Below are 15,809 nucleotides of genomic sequence, written 5' to 3' on the forward strand. Positions count from 1 at the left end.
ATTGAGGTAAGGAATCTGAATTCTCAGTTTGTGTTCTTTCATTTTTCTCTCTTTTTCTTAAATTCAACGACATAAATATATCAAAATGTTAATTCTGTTATAATTTTGTTAAATATAAAATGGCTGAAATTTTATTTTTTTACAGATGGAACCAACCTGAATTTACCGAAATAATACAAGAGTACCAAGTGCAGTGTTTTTTCTTCGAGAATTTTAAAGAAACCTGCGACGATAAAAATATCACAGCTACAAAATTGGAGCACACGGTGCACAATCTATTATCTAACACGACATATTATTTTCGAGTACGTGCGCATACTAAAATTGTTGCTAGTCCTTACACGGATTTAATCGATGTGTCGACTACACATGAAAATCCAATACCTAAATTATTATTCACAACGGACGAAGGTATCCTCATATTGGACGTGGATTTAAACATTACTAATTTAATCGTAATGTCAAAGTACGTATACTGATAAAAAAAATAGTTATAATTATCATAAATTATTTTTAACACTAACTATAAAGTTAAAGTTATTATTATTATGCCCAAGTTTATTATTATCAACATTATAGCAGTAATAACTATAAAATTAGAAATCTCAACTATAATTTTTTACTATACAATTATAGTTCCTTTTTTTCAGATCAGTAATAGAATATTGCTCCTTTCTTTCAGATCAGTAAGAGATGCCGCTTATTTGATACAAGACAATAGAATTTATTGGATTGACGAAAAAGACCTAATGACATTGAAGATTAATGAAAATAATATCACAAAAATAGCTAGCTTTAATTATTATCTAAATAATCTCCACATTGACTGGGTAGTAAGAAATCTATATTTCATCTATGGAAAGCCATTCTGCTTTTATATTGTAAAGTTCGACTTAACAATGTGGGAAAATGATATAATTAAATTTGATGAGATTTTCAAAGTACATTTTGAACATATTGGTATCAATTTAAATGTATCACCGTCAATGGGGTACGTTTACTACCGTTCACCTGAAAAAATAATTTTCCATTAAAGATTCATGCAAATTTGTAATTTTTCTATAATTTTACGTGGTTTTATAATTAAGATCATAAGTAAAAAAAAATAATAAGTTATTATATAATAATAAGAATTTCGAATTTTCACTACATATAAGTTTCTGTGGTAATTATTTAGCTTAGGGGAGCTACCTCGGATAACCTTGATCTTGACATATGTTGTCAAGGTCACTGTCCTGAGTAACATTCAAAAGGTTTTAACCGGCGCTCATTGTTTATTTAAAAGTTATTAACAAAAGAATTTCACAATTTTGATGCTTTTTATCTCCTTAAAGTTATTAACAAAAAAATTTCACAATTTTAATGTTTTAATGCTTTTTACTAAAGAATTTCACAATTTTAATGCTTTTTATCTATAATTTCACAATTTTAATGCTTTTTATCGAAAATTTTGATTTGAGAAAAAGAATTTTAAGCAAAAAATAAAGCCGCTGAAAAACTCTACAAAAAAGATTATATGCATTTTTCCCATAAACCTACTATTTTAGCTGTTATATAAAAAAATAATAATTTTAAATATATTTAATACAATTTAAATTTATATAGAATTTAATACGCGCGTGTGTGTGTGTGTGTGTGTGTGTGTGTGTGTACACATACATTTGCGTACACTATCGATATTTTTAAATTGTATTAAATGTATTTAAAATAAAGAATAGTAATTTTAGGAAGTAGCATAAATATTTATTTATTGTAATTTATAATTCATTTATATTTTCATTAATAGGATACATAGCAGCCATTATTCGAAAGAAAGCATCTAATCGGTTTTCATCATCGAATGTCTTTTTGAAAATAAATTCCGGTAAATAATGATTAAAGTGATCCTCCAAGTGAAAAAAAAGGATATAACCTTTTTTGTAGAGTTCTTCAGCGGCTTTATTTTTTGCTTAAAATTTTTTTTCTCAAATCAATATTTTCGGAGATAAAAAGCATTAAAATTGTGAAATTCTTTTGTTAATGACTTTTAAATAAACAACGAGCGCCGGCTAAAACCTTTTGAATGTTACTCAGGACAATGACCTTGACAACATATGTCAAGGTTAAGGTTATCCGAGGTGGCTCCCCTAAGCTAAATAATTACCCTTATATATGTCTCAACGAAACTTAATTCTCAAACTGCATGTTTCGCGTAATTTATTCATTTAACCAATTAGAATTATATAGTAACAGATATTTAAAATAATAAATTATTATTTTGATATGAAATCGATTTTTACGAGCAGAGATTATTTCTTTAATATTTATAGATATTTATAGAGTCGAATATAATATGTCTGCGACGTTTTACCGTTCGATCTATTTCAATCATTTAAATATAATTCGGATTGTGAGAACGCGCAGTAAAACAATCGAATCGTTGATCTAAACAATTAACATATTAAAGGGTCCAAGATACATCAATCTTTTAATAAATAACCATATAATTAAAAAATTTATATAATTTAAAAAATACTTGTATAATACTTTAATATATTCCACGTATATATGTTAAAGTACGTAAAATATTTCGATGACGAACAGACAATAACACCGACCTTGAGTGCGTAAACAATAGCGGGCTAATGTTTATATGTCATAATCTCAAAAATTGTTTCAATAAAAGAATAATAATAACACGGTTTTCGGTCTTTCGGACTAATTTTTTCGGTTCTATTATTATTCGCGCGACGACACTCAAAAAGTAAATTAGTGATGGAAGACACTTCGTTAAATTCCTTTTCTAGATTTTCGTGATTAATATCGAAAAATTGTTTGCTGTATTAAAATACGTAAAATATAATATAATATAATATAAATATAATATTCAGAACTGAACGGAATCTTAAGACGTGATCTAAGATCATACTTAAAATGAATTTAAATATAAGAATATGAATATCAGTGTATGTTACTGCCGGTATAGCTCTCAGGTTCATAAGAGTACTGAAATCTCCTCACCCAGCAAATGCCTTCATTAATAAGGATGGAGATACATTAAAGAGGAAACATTTTTTTTTATTTTCTTTTAATACAGAATTTCCAAACAGAGAATATATAATACATATATAAAATATATATTACATAATTATAATGTATACAACGTTTTAATATTTTGTAATGTGTTTTTTATGTAAATTGCAAATTATAATTATAATTTGCAATTTACATAAAAAACACATTACAAAATATTAAATTATGTAATATAAAAATAATTACATTACAAATATATATACATATATATATATATATATATATATATATATATATATATATATATTACAAAATATATTACAAAATTTAATGCAGAATATATAATATACAAAGTATATTACAAAATATAATACAAATTTAATATAAAATATAATTTGAAATTTAATACAAAATAAAATTTATTATACAGAATTACACGAAAGTGTCCAAAGTATACGTATAATATAAAATTTACTAAATATTTTTATATAGACCAGACAAGACTGATTAATGATGATTAATTACGCGATATTTATTATTAATAATCGACATACAATACTAGAATTTAATAGAATTTAATTAGTTTTATATAAATAACGTATAAACGTAAATAATCATGATCAAAAAAGTCATTAATAAAATTATTGATCGTTTCTTTATTTGTAGAAGAAAGTATTTGCATTATTGGTGCATTTTGCGCGGGCTATTAAAGACAATATTCAAAGACATGGAAAGATAAACAAAGCTTCGATGTAAGTCAACGATTAAATTATAAAATATTAAATTATAAGATAAAAATTCGCGATTTAAAATTCCCGACAAATAAATAAATCGATAATATCTAGAATATCCGATTGCGATACGTATATCTTTTAAAATATAATAATCGAAGCGCCCTAACAGAACAGACATAATTATCGCGCGCGATATAATTATTATCACATAAATGCAAAGATATTTCAACAGACAATTTGATGTCTGTAATGTTTACGAATATAGTACGCACTGTCCGATTCCTTTGCGAATCCTTTATAAGATAAATCGCGACTTAAATTTACGAGAAAACGCGACGAATAAATAAATCGATAATATTTCAAATACTTAATTGCATATAATTTTTATAATACAATAATCGAAGTCATCAAATACGCGGGTGACATACCGGTAATATGCGATAAAAAGAAGAGCGATCTTAAAAATGGAGAACGATTAACATCTTGTTTCTCATCAGATTTCGCAAGATCAATCTGCGAAGAAAAGTTAAATGATCCATTGAACGTCGGGAACTTCACTGTAGGAGGGAACGAATCCCGGATTTTCCGGACTATTCCCAATAGCAATGATTTCAGTAATAAATCAACGACAATTCCCTCGTCATTATCTTCGATTCACGAAATTGATATTCACGTCAGAAAACATGTTCTTCCATTATTAAGAAATATATTTCTTTATTGAAAATTAAATAGATATAACGACCTATTTATTGAAATGTGATTACGAACAATTATATTTATAAATAATAAAATACATGCATTATTGTGTTAAATGTGTGAACACATATAATTTGGAGTACCGTTTGCGCGCGCAAGATGAATCGAACCCGATAACAGCAAGATTTAAAAAATTTCAATTTGAATAGTGTGCAAAATAAAATAAATCAAATAATTTTAAATATATAATTAATTCTAGATTAATTCTCTAGATTCTTATTCTTATAATGTTTAAATTAATAGTTATAAATTAATAAATTTTTTTCTTTTAATCAATATCTTGCTGATATAGGGGTACCCATTCGATTCGTCTCGAAATTTTTAAGTATTCGCACATTTTATGTAACATTCATGTATAATTTCGCGTATATATAATATATAATATTAATAAAGATTATAAAAATATTTTGGATACGTTAATTTGTGCATGTGTTTTATTATACATATATATAAAATGGTATATCTAAAAACTAATATTCTAAAATGGTGATGGATGTCCAATACCTGCAAATAGTTTCTTAAAAAAAACTAAAAACTAATATTAATATCCCAAGTACCTAAAAATAATTAATAATTAATAATCAAATATATTCGTTCGTAATTATTTTTATCAAACAGTTAATAGAAACTGTTACAATATGAAATTACTTGAAAAATAGATATTTATACACAACTCTATATCCATATTTAATCTACTATTAAATCTTTCTGGCATTAGATAATAATAATACCAATCCTAATAATGACAGAACATTTTTAACGAGAAGAGAAAAATAGATGCATTTCTCTCACATCTAAATATATATTATTTAAATTAATTCTACTTTAAAGAAGGGTATGGCGTTCGTCGTTGAATGACTACCGAAAATGTTGTCGGAAATTGTCAGGAAAATCTGGGATTAATTCCATTCTACAATAAAAATTCCCAATTTTTAACAGGGCACCGAACTAGACGTCGCGAATGGATCTTACAAAAACCGATAAGAAATAATTCTTCATGATGAAAATCGTTTCGACTCCTCGGCGGTACGAGCCACGCAACTTTTATTAACGTTTACCTAACGAAAAGAACAACGAGAAGACTCTTTTATTAAAACGACAATCTCATCTAAGAGCGCGAAAAGAACGCGGGAAAAACACGGTGTTTTCGCAACCGTAATTTATTAATTTATTTATGAATATTTTCCGATACGAAATTCGTAAATACAAATATAATTGAAAAAACAAATTATTAAATTCATAATAATTAACTCGCGATTTTATAATAACAAAGGTGATCGTTAAATTTTGTGAAGTTAATATTTAATCGTTGACTTATAACATCGAATCTTCACTTATTCGATATTTTTTTATATTTAATTAGCAATATTTAGGAATATTATCTGACGAGAGGGACAGCGATAAAATTCTTTTGTTGAAACGATAATCTTGTATAAGTACGCGAAAAGAACGCGGAAAGACCACGGAATTTCGCAATCATAATTTATTAATTTATTTTACGAATACGAGTATTCAGTTCCGCGCGATATGGAATTCATAAATAGATAAATCTAACGAAAAGCATATCATTAAATTTATAATAATTGACTCGCGATTCTATAACGAAGACGTTCATATTTTATAAAGCTTATACTCAATCATTGATTTAGCATCGAATTTCATAAAAATGTTCCGAATTTATTAATGATTCTTTGATATTAATATATAAATAGTTACTCTTTTATGAATATTTCAAAAATATGTACTATAGAAACAAATATGTTAATTTAACGAATTACTATTATATAATCATTATACGTATACTTTCGATCATTTTTCCTGTAATTTATATAAGAATGCATTGATATAATTTACAATCATAAATACAATTTCATACAATATAATTATAGTTATAATTGTATTTTATACACAATTATATTAATAATTAAAAATATCAATATTAAATTATAATTAATATACAATTATAACTATTTACAATTCACAAAACACAATTTACTACTTACAAATTATAATTTACATAATAGAATTTATGATGTTATCAATATCAAATAAATGGATTCGTTTTATTCAAATGTTTAATAACATAAATAATTTGATATTGACAGCATTAACATTTGGACTTAATATTATATATCACATATATATGTAAATTATATATTTAATATATTTAATTTATTACATATCACATGTTTAGAAAATAATAGTCCATGTGAGAGGGAAAATTAATCTGATTTCGCTATATCAATGCAGAAAAATTCTTAGTTATGTAATCGTAATCGGATCGTTCGATGATTTGTCCGACGTAAATCTATTTTTGTATAATTTGTCAAGTTCTAATTACAAGAATGTATCGAATGATCTTTTTTTTCTTTCGAGAAATTCTAGCAAATTGATCGCGTGAATCAAAGAAGAGATACGGTGAGGACAAACGTAAAGAAATTTCTTTCCGATTCTACTCACATCTTCATTCATCCAATTTAATCCAGATTATCCGTCTTCGGAGATTCTCATTTTTCCCTAGCTACTTCGATTTTTTCTCTATCGCATATTAATATGCAAATATCTTTAATGAAACGCACGCCATTTTTAATGATTTTATTACACAAATACAAAGAACAAAAGTTCATGAAAAAAAATTTCTTCTTTCTTTTCTCTTTAATGAAATTTTCTATGGATAAATTTCTATCTTTTTATTTTTTTAGTAGTAGAATTTTGTTAGTAGTACCTTTTTTAATTTGGAATATAACTTTCTAAATAGGGGAGACCGGGGACAAAAGTAAAAACGTTATGAAAGTAACAAGCCTCGTAATAAACTACACAATATGTTGAATAATTTGTACTATGTAGTCAAACACGTACGCCCCGATTCTCTTCCTTTTCAGCTAATTGTTGTAGAACACGATTGCGCCGGTTGCACATACAGGAGTGAAATTAGCGTATTTGCATTATTCACCTAAGTATTTCTTGTTTTAGTTTTTTTGTATCTATGCTTAATTAAAGTGTATATATTGACGTAATTATTTGCCGGTGTATTCTTCTAAAATGTATTCATAAGTTTTTATAGTTGATTTGGCTAAGTCTTGCATCATATTTAGGTTATAATGCTTTTACTCTAAAAAAATGTGTTTGGGGACAAAAGTAACACGACACTTTGTGGACGAAAGTACACGTTTCAATGCTTAAAGTATAAGGGCTGGTCTCATAATAACTGTACCAAAGGCGATTCTTATTACGTATGCCATAATTGTGATTCGGAATAGATACCAATCTCTTTTGTATAAGTAGTTATCATACAATTTTTACATTATTATTTAGAATTAAACTATTATTTAGACTTAAAAAAGTACAAGACTGTTGTGATATTAAGTATAATTATTTTGATATTATTTATAATTATTATGATATTACTAATTATTATGATATTATGATATTACTTATAATTATTTTGCTTAACGAAGATTATTTCTTTTAAGTTTTTCAAAGATAATAAAAATAAATATTTATTTTATTTTTTATTTTAATATAATATAATACAAATTTATAAAAAAAGTTATCTTGCTTAATAAAAGATTATAATAAAAGTTGCCTTAAATTGAAAAAAGTCATATTTATTTTATTTTCCCGAAAATAAGAACTGGTACTTTTATCCCCAGACTATGTTACTTTCGTTCCAGGCCCCCAGGATAAAAGTAACAATCAACGTACTTGCGAAAAGCTATAGTAGCTCTTTAAATATCTATCATTTGAGATTGAAACATAGTATAATAATAGAGCAATAAATGGAGTTTTTTAACATATAATCTTTTTCTTTATATCTCTAACGATAATTAATTAGTGACCTATAATACAAAAAATGTTACTTTTATCCCCGGTCTCCCCTATATCATTTAATATATGGATGGACTGAATAAGTCACAAAAGGAGACCGGAGTATTACAAAATTATTTTCAATTATATCACGTAATTAAAGTGTTCATCACTTTTTTGGAAAAAGTAATTGATTTATAGCGGATGAAACAGAGAATTTGATTGGATGCACTAATGCACACTGGCGCATATAAAAATTGTCGTATATAAAATTACAATAGTATAATTAAAATAATAAAGAAATTAATGTTATAAGTTTTTATTTTATATTATATTATATATTATATTAAGTATATTATGTTAAGTTAATATTAAGTAAAGTTATATTATATACGTTATTATATTATAAGGTTATTTGATGCAAATAACGATAATAATAACTCGTACAATTATTTTATTTTTTATTTTTTATTTTTTATTACATTTATTTATGTGCTATTGGAAATTTGTATTTATTTATACTAGAAATACTAAATTTATACTAAAAACGCTACGTATTGATTCAAACTGCATTATATGAATGTCACAGAAAACGTATAAATCAAACGACGCGGTAGCGTCGTGACGCCAAGTACATAAAAAACAGGATCCGAGCATTGAGAGTCACTGCTCTCGATTGACGCGGCGCTACCAAGTAGCTTATCCGGAATTTCACATCATATAAAATTTCGATTAAGATATTTCAAAAACTAAGACCTTAAGAAAAAATCTAACGGCACTTTTATTATATAATGTGAATATAAGCTTTCGATTGCGACCAGTTTGAATAAAATCGGTGCAGTCAATCCCGAGAAATGATGATCGTATATCAAAATTGTGACATTTTACGTTATCCCGGATTTTCTCCAGTCTCACGTACGTATGCTCGCACGCACACAAGCAAAGCGAGTTTGTCCCTCAAACGGCGTTCACATCGTACGTATACGATTATACGGTATGTAAAAGGCTTTAACAAGTTATATGTTGTGTGAAATTATTAATGTATAGTGCGGAATAGTGTATAACAAGGAAGAGAAGTGACACGTTAAGCAGTTAGGTTATTAAACACAGATTAATAATAAATAAATAAAAATGATAAAAATAAAAATAATAATAATAAAGAAATAAGTAAATAAATAAAACTATAGTGCGGAACAAAGAAGAGAAGTGACATATTAAAGGTTATTATCAAGCGGCGCGGTAGCGTCGCGACGCCAAGTACATTCATTATATAATAAAAATACAAACTTGTGTGTGTGACACTTAACAACAATCAAGTGGATTGTGAAAAATTCATCAAAAAGTAAAAATATTGTATAATTTTTTTCATTATCTGTTTAGACATAATATATTTTGACATATTATATATTAATCTTAATAAAGAGAATAGACAGTTATCATTTTGTGGAATATAATTGTGTAATTTATAATTATATATATATATAATTGTGTGTGTGTGTGTGTAGAAATTTACATATTTGATTGCGCGACCATTTATAGTTACATAGACATTTATTACATTTGCCTGCGTAGACAAATATAGTTACGCAGAAATATTCCCTACATGTATAATGATAATTATATATATATGTGTATGTGTGTACATACATACACACACACACACACACACACACACACACACACACACATATATACACACACATATATAGTGTGTGTGTAGAAATTTACATATTTGACTGCACAACCATAATTATAGTTACATAGATATTTATTACATTTGCCTGCGTAGGCACAAATATAGTTACGCAGAAATATTCCCTACATGTATAATTATACAGGGTGAGTCAAAAGTATGTTTTAAAAATTTGTGAGCGTGTTCCTGGATAAAAAGGAAGAATAAATGATGATAAAGGATGAATCAAATAATGCTTTATTTGAACGTTTACAATTTTGTTATTATTGTTTGTTTTTTTTCGTTCAAATAAAGCATTATTTGATACTGCTGATTTATGTCTATTATCTCGACAACAAAGCATTTGCGACCATGTTTTCATATGAACATTTGTTCTTCCTTTTTATCCAGGAACACGCTCACAAATTTTTAAAACATACTTTTGACTCACCCTGTATATATAAATTATATAAGACGTCATGGTCAGAGACCGGATCTTGGTGTCGTTTTCCCCACTCCAAGTGCATGCTAGCGGCCGAACGCCGCGAAAAGCAGTACCGTCTATGCCGGTCTAATAATGGTAGCAAAGAGGGCACCGTCGCGTAGGAAAAAAATATATATATTAACATAGAATATATGTTTATTTAATATTATACATAATATATAAAATAACATAATAAAATAATATGTATATATGTATATACATATAAAATATAAAATAATATTATAAATTATTATATTTTCTTTTTCTACGCGACGGTGCTACCATCACTAGACCGGCTTAGACAGTACTGCTTTTCGCGATGCTCGGTCGCTAGCATGCACATGGAGTGAGAAAAATGGCACCAAGATCGGGTTTCTCAGTGATGGTAACAGATGATCAGATTGATCATTCGAAGTCAGTTACTATTATGATCGCTAGCCAAAATGCACTACCGCGTTACTTATCGTTTGATTCAAACTGCATCATATGAATATCACAAAAAATTGTGTACAAATAGTGGATTTTGAAAAGCATACGTAGTAACACAATCTTACGAACGAATTGTCATAATTACATATTAATAAAAGATATAGCAAATATTTAAGTGAATTCGATTATACGCTGCGTGTGCTTGAATATGGCTGAAAATGTTACAAAATCTATAATTCTATAACTTCTTTGATCGTTTGTAATTTGATTGTGGTTATCTTTTTATCGACGTTTTTCTACTATAATATTAGTGCAAAAGGAAAGCTGATAATAATTATATTAATGTGTTCGCTATACAATCCAATGAATATGTATCATTTTGCATTGTCATTTGTTCTCCTAAAAAAAATAGAAATTAATTACTTACTAAGAATTCCCTAATTTAATCTTAAGATATATACTGTGATCGTGACCATAAAGAGAAATCTAACAACATAATATTAGAAGATAATAACTTACGATTCGTTAAAACTGAGTTTTAAGAAATTTATCGAAAATATATGTATATATATGAATTAATATCAATTCGATTAACGCATCAGAATTAGTAAAGTGAGAAAAACAACTAATTGAGAATTCAACGGAAACCGATTGAGTGCAAACGTTTACGAAAAATGCAAATTATGTTTGGAACAATTTTATGTGTTTTATTGAAAGGTTTAGTATTGACAAAGGCAACTACCACTTTTATACCGAAGGATTATACTCCTTCAAACAGCCTCCAGGAAGAAAATGTTTCCATGTGTCCGGATTTAAATTTCACGCAGGTAAGAGATATTTTTCGCTTGATTAAGTAACAATTGAATGTTATTGCAGTAGTGTAACTAAAAATGAATGATGATAAATTATATATTCTACCTATAATGAGATAAGATAAAATAAAACAATTCAATATGAAAGAAAAAAGTATGTACGGTGTTGTAAAAAAAAGATGGATAAAGTTTCGAAATTTTGATTACAAATGGATATTATATAGTATATTAAATTTAATTAAAACGGTATTTTAATATTTGACTGTATTATTTTGTCTCTCTCTCCATATATATATATATATATATATATATATATATATATATATATATATATAATTATTATTTCTAAAAATAACAATTTTTAAAATTAACGAAGTTTTCTGTCTACTATCTGCTACATTAATATATACATACGATGGCACTTCAACAGATTTTTATGTTATTTTTCTTCAATTTTTAAAATTTCTGTATTTTCCTAGATATATATAAAAATATTTATTGATATATAGTAAGCTTTATAGTAATGTAGATTTTATTTTATGAAATTAATTTAGAAAGTTAGCATCATTTTTTTGTGTTAAGGATAATTATATAACGGAACAGAACTACTAAATATCGAGATAGAAAATCTGTCTAATAAAAAAATCATTCATCAAACATTCTTGAAATTGTAGGGGGAGTTCCCCTAGCGCTGGACGGCACCTAGTACCGGACATATGTCATATCTGCGAATAAAAACGCGATTGGGTGATTATTTCGGTGATAGGGCGGAAAGAGTATAGTGATCCACGTGCAGGATGCGCCACACTCCAGATTTGCATACGCAAGCTAAGAGGACTGTTAATCGATGCGTTTGAAGATAAAACGTTGCATTGTATAATGTGAGGTTTGAATCCCGCGCAACCACGTCACGCTCACAGGCAACTAGGATGGCGCTGTTAACCACAGTGAGCGCCCTTGTCGCATTTTTCTCTAGGCCAATGGGGAACTCCCTTGCCCTTGTACGACTAACGCCCTCCTTCTTGTCGCATTCCTTTGTTCGTCTGAGAGACGCTGACACGTTGGCTAACATACTTCCTTTTATTACGACTTTGTATCAAATAGCTCAGAATATATTTGCTTATATTTAACTCCGTGTTCCACTGACCTTTTCCCGTAACAAGGTTATGGGCCCAGGAATGCATACGGACTTGTAAAGCAGATTCGTAAGTAAAATAAGATAAAAAGGAACTCAGACATGGCGACGTTAAACACATTTGATCGCATCGATCGATTGAACGGTGACAATTACCGATCATGGAAGTTCGCCATGAAAATGCTTTTGATACAACGAGAGTTATGGAATTATGTGGATGGTTCGATTGTATTGCCAGACGACGCCACGCGAGAACAAAAGGTAAGACACAAATTACACGACGAAAAAGCATTATCAGCGATTGCTTTGTCAATAGACCCAGACCAACAGATTCACATAGTAAACTGTGACACGGCGAGAGAAGCATGGTTAGCACTTGCAGAAATACACGAGCCCAAATCCCGGCAACGAATAATGCAATTGAAAAGACAATTTGTACGGACTCGGCTGAGAGAAGACGAAAGCATGGAATCATATTTGAATCGTCTCAAAGTTTGCTCGGATGATATGCGAGGGGCAGGAGCAGAAATCAAGGACGAAGATCTTGCTTATGCAATGCTATCAGGTCTACCCGAAAGTTATGACGCACTAACAATGACGCTCGCAAGTTTGGGAGACGAGAAGTTCACCTCAACGGAAGTAAGAAGAGCATTGAGCGCTGAATATGACAGACGCACGTCCAGAAGTGAAGAAGAAAAACAAAAACACGAAATTGAGGCGTACCAAATAAAGAAAGGCAAGAAAGACACCACAACGAAACTTAATAAAGCAGGAAAATGTTTCAGCTGCGGAAAAGCGGGACATTACGCAAAAGAATGCAGAAGCAAAGAGAGGAAAGCTGATAGAAGTAAGGAAAAACCGATTGCATTACTTGCGGACGTAGAACGCATCACGCCGAAGGATGCATGGCTAATAGACAGCGCAGCGACTCATCATGTATGCAGACACAAAGAATGGTTCGAAAATCTACGAAGAATACAATCTGAACCTATCGATACAGCGGAGACAACGACACATCAAACTGAAGAAACACTGACAGCGGAAGAAATCGGCAGTATAAATCTACAAGCAAGAATCGGTAACAAAACGATGAGCATAATACTTCAAAATGTTTATTACGCGCCTAAATGTAGGAGAAATTTAATGTCGGTGGCACAAATTGAAAAAGCCAGAAAAAGAGTCGAATTCAAAAATGTAATGGCTTACGTAGTGTGAGATGAACGCTATATCAAAGAAAACCCAAATCACGCGCCAAGATTATTGCAGGGCACAGGACCCTGGTGCGCTACGGAAGGCGAGGGCGCTGGCGAGGCGAGGGAGTGCACGCGTGAATGTGAGCGAGCGTATGTGAGAGGGTAACGTGGCGTCTGCCCGGCCACGCAGTTAGAACGCATGCATGAAAGTGAGCGGGCGCATGCATGGGGTGAGCGAGCACATGTGAGAGAGTAGCGTGGCGTCGGTTCGGCCGCACAGTTTAAGTGTATCTTTATCAAATAAAATATGTTCTCATTAAGTCCGAGTACATAACTATTGTCGCACGGCACCTTACAAAATCAGAAGTGGGATTAGGACGCGAGCGCACGAAAGGAAACGTAAGAAACTCGAAGAAATTGCGTCAGCCATCTTCCGTTATTGGTTGAGTCGCAGCGTGAGAGACACGTGCTATCGTTACACATTTAGAAAAAATCCGAAAAACGGTCAGCGAACGAAACGAAATCACAATGGATCCGAAGAAGTTTTCAGTAGCTCAACTTAAGGCCGAATTACGAAGACGAGGCTTACCGGTGTACGGACGCAAGGTAGATTTCATCGTGCGTCTGGATAAAGACGACCCGAGTGGCACATGGATGAATTCCGTTGCTTGCGCCGAGGACCTGACGACCGCCTCAGACAAGGATCTGTCGGACGAGGAAGTAGCGTCGACCGCAGACGAAGAAGAAGATAACGGTAACGAAGAAAGAACGATAGAAGGCTCAAGAGAGAACAGAAATCGTGACCGCCGAAATAGCAATGAATTAGAGCGCCGATATCGCGACATGCAACTCGAATTTGAGCGTCGTGAAAACGAACTCTTGAGAAGAGAGTTAGAAATCGCTAGACGGGAGAACGAACAACTACGAAGAGCCACACCATCTGTAGTCGAGGGGGCACGCCGAACAGAAAACATCACCGCCATGTTGGAACTAGTGGGATTCTTCGACAGAAGTGCAGGTACGTTTAGAAAATGGGAGCAACAAGTCCGTCAACTGTGTGCGACCTATCATCTCGACGATGACCGTGCTAAACTACTTGTTAGCAACAAATTAAAAGGAAAAGCGAAAAGTTGGTTTCAGGCAGAAAACACGATCGCCATGACTCTCGATGAAATAATGGACGGCTTCCGGAAAATGTATGATCATCGTCCGTTACGTGTAGCCCTGAGGAAGAAATTCGAGACAAGAGAGTGGAAACCATCTGAGAATTTCGCAGATTATTTTCACGATAAAATAATCTTGGCGAAAGACGTTCCTATCGACGAAGAAGAAATGGTCGATTATTTAATCGATGGCATTCCGAGCGACCATCTGCAAGACCTAGCACGAATGAAGGAGTTCCAGAAGAAGGAAGCTATGTTACGAGCCTTTGAGAAGGTATCATTGCGAACGCCGATGAAAAACAATACGAAACGAGATTCACGATCGACGGGCAAGCATGATGCAAAATCAGCTGATTCACAAAAGGATAGTAAGAAAAAAGGAGAAAATCAAGCAAAAGAACGACGAAGGAAAACAAAAAAATCCTCGTTGTTATAACTGTAACAAACTAGGGCACATCGCTTCTGACTGCCGCCAACCTAAGCGCGAGAAGGGCTCGTGCTTCAAGTGTGGTGAGATGGGCCACATATCCAAGGACTGTCCAACAAAGACTACGTCATCAACGGAAGTTGCAGTTGTCAATGAAGAGGAGAATCAAGTCTGCTCCATCTTCG

This window comes from Camponotus vicinus, unplaced genomic scaffold (genome assembly GCF_025532165.1).
Source record: "Camponotus vicinus isolate PSW18456_S1 unplaced genomic scaffold, iyCamVici1.0 SCAF_14, whole genome shotgun sequence".
NCBI classification, from domain to species: Eukaryota; Metazoa; Arthropoda; class Insecta; order Hymenoptera; family Formicidae; genus Camponotus; species Camponotus vicinus.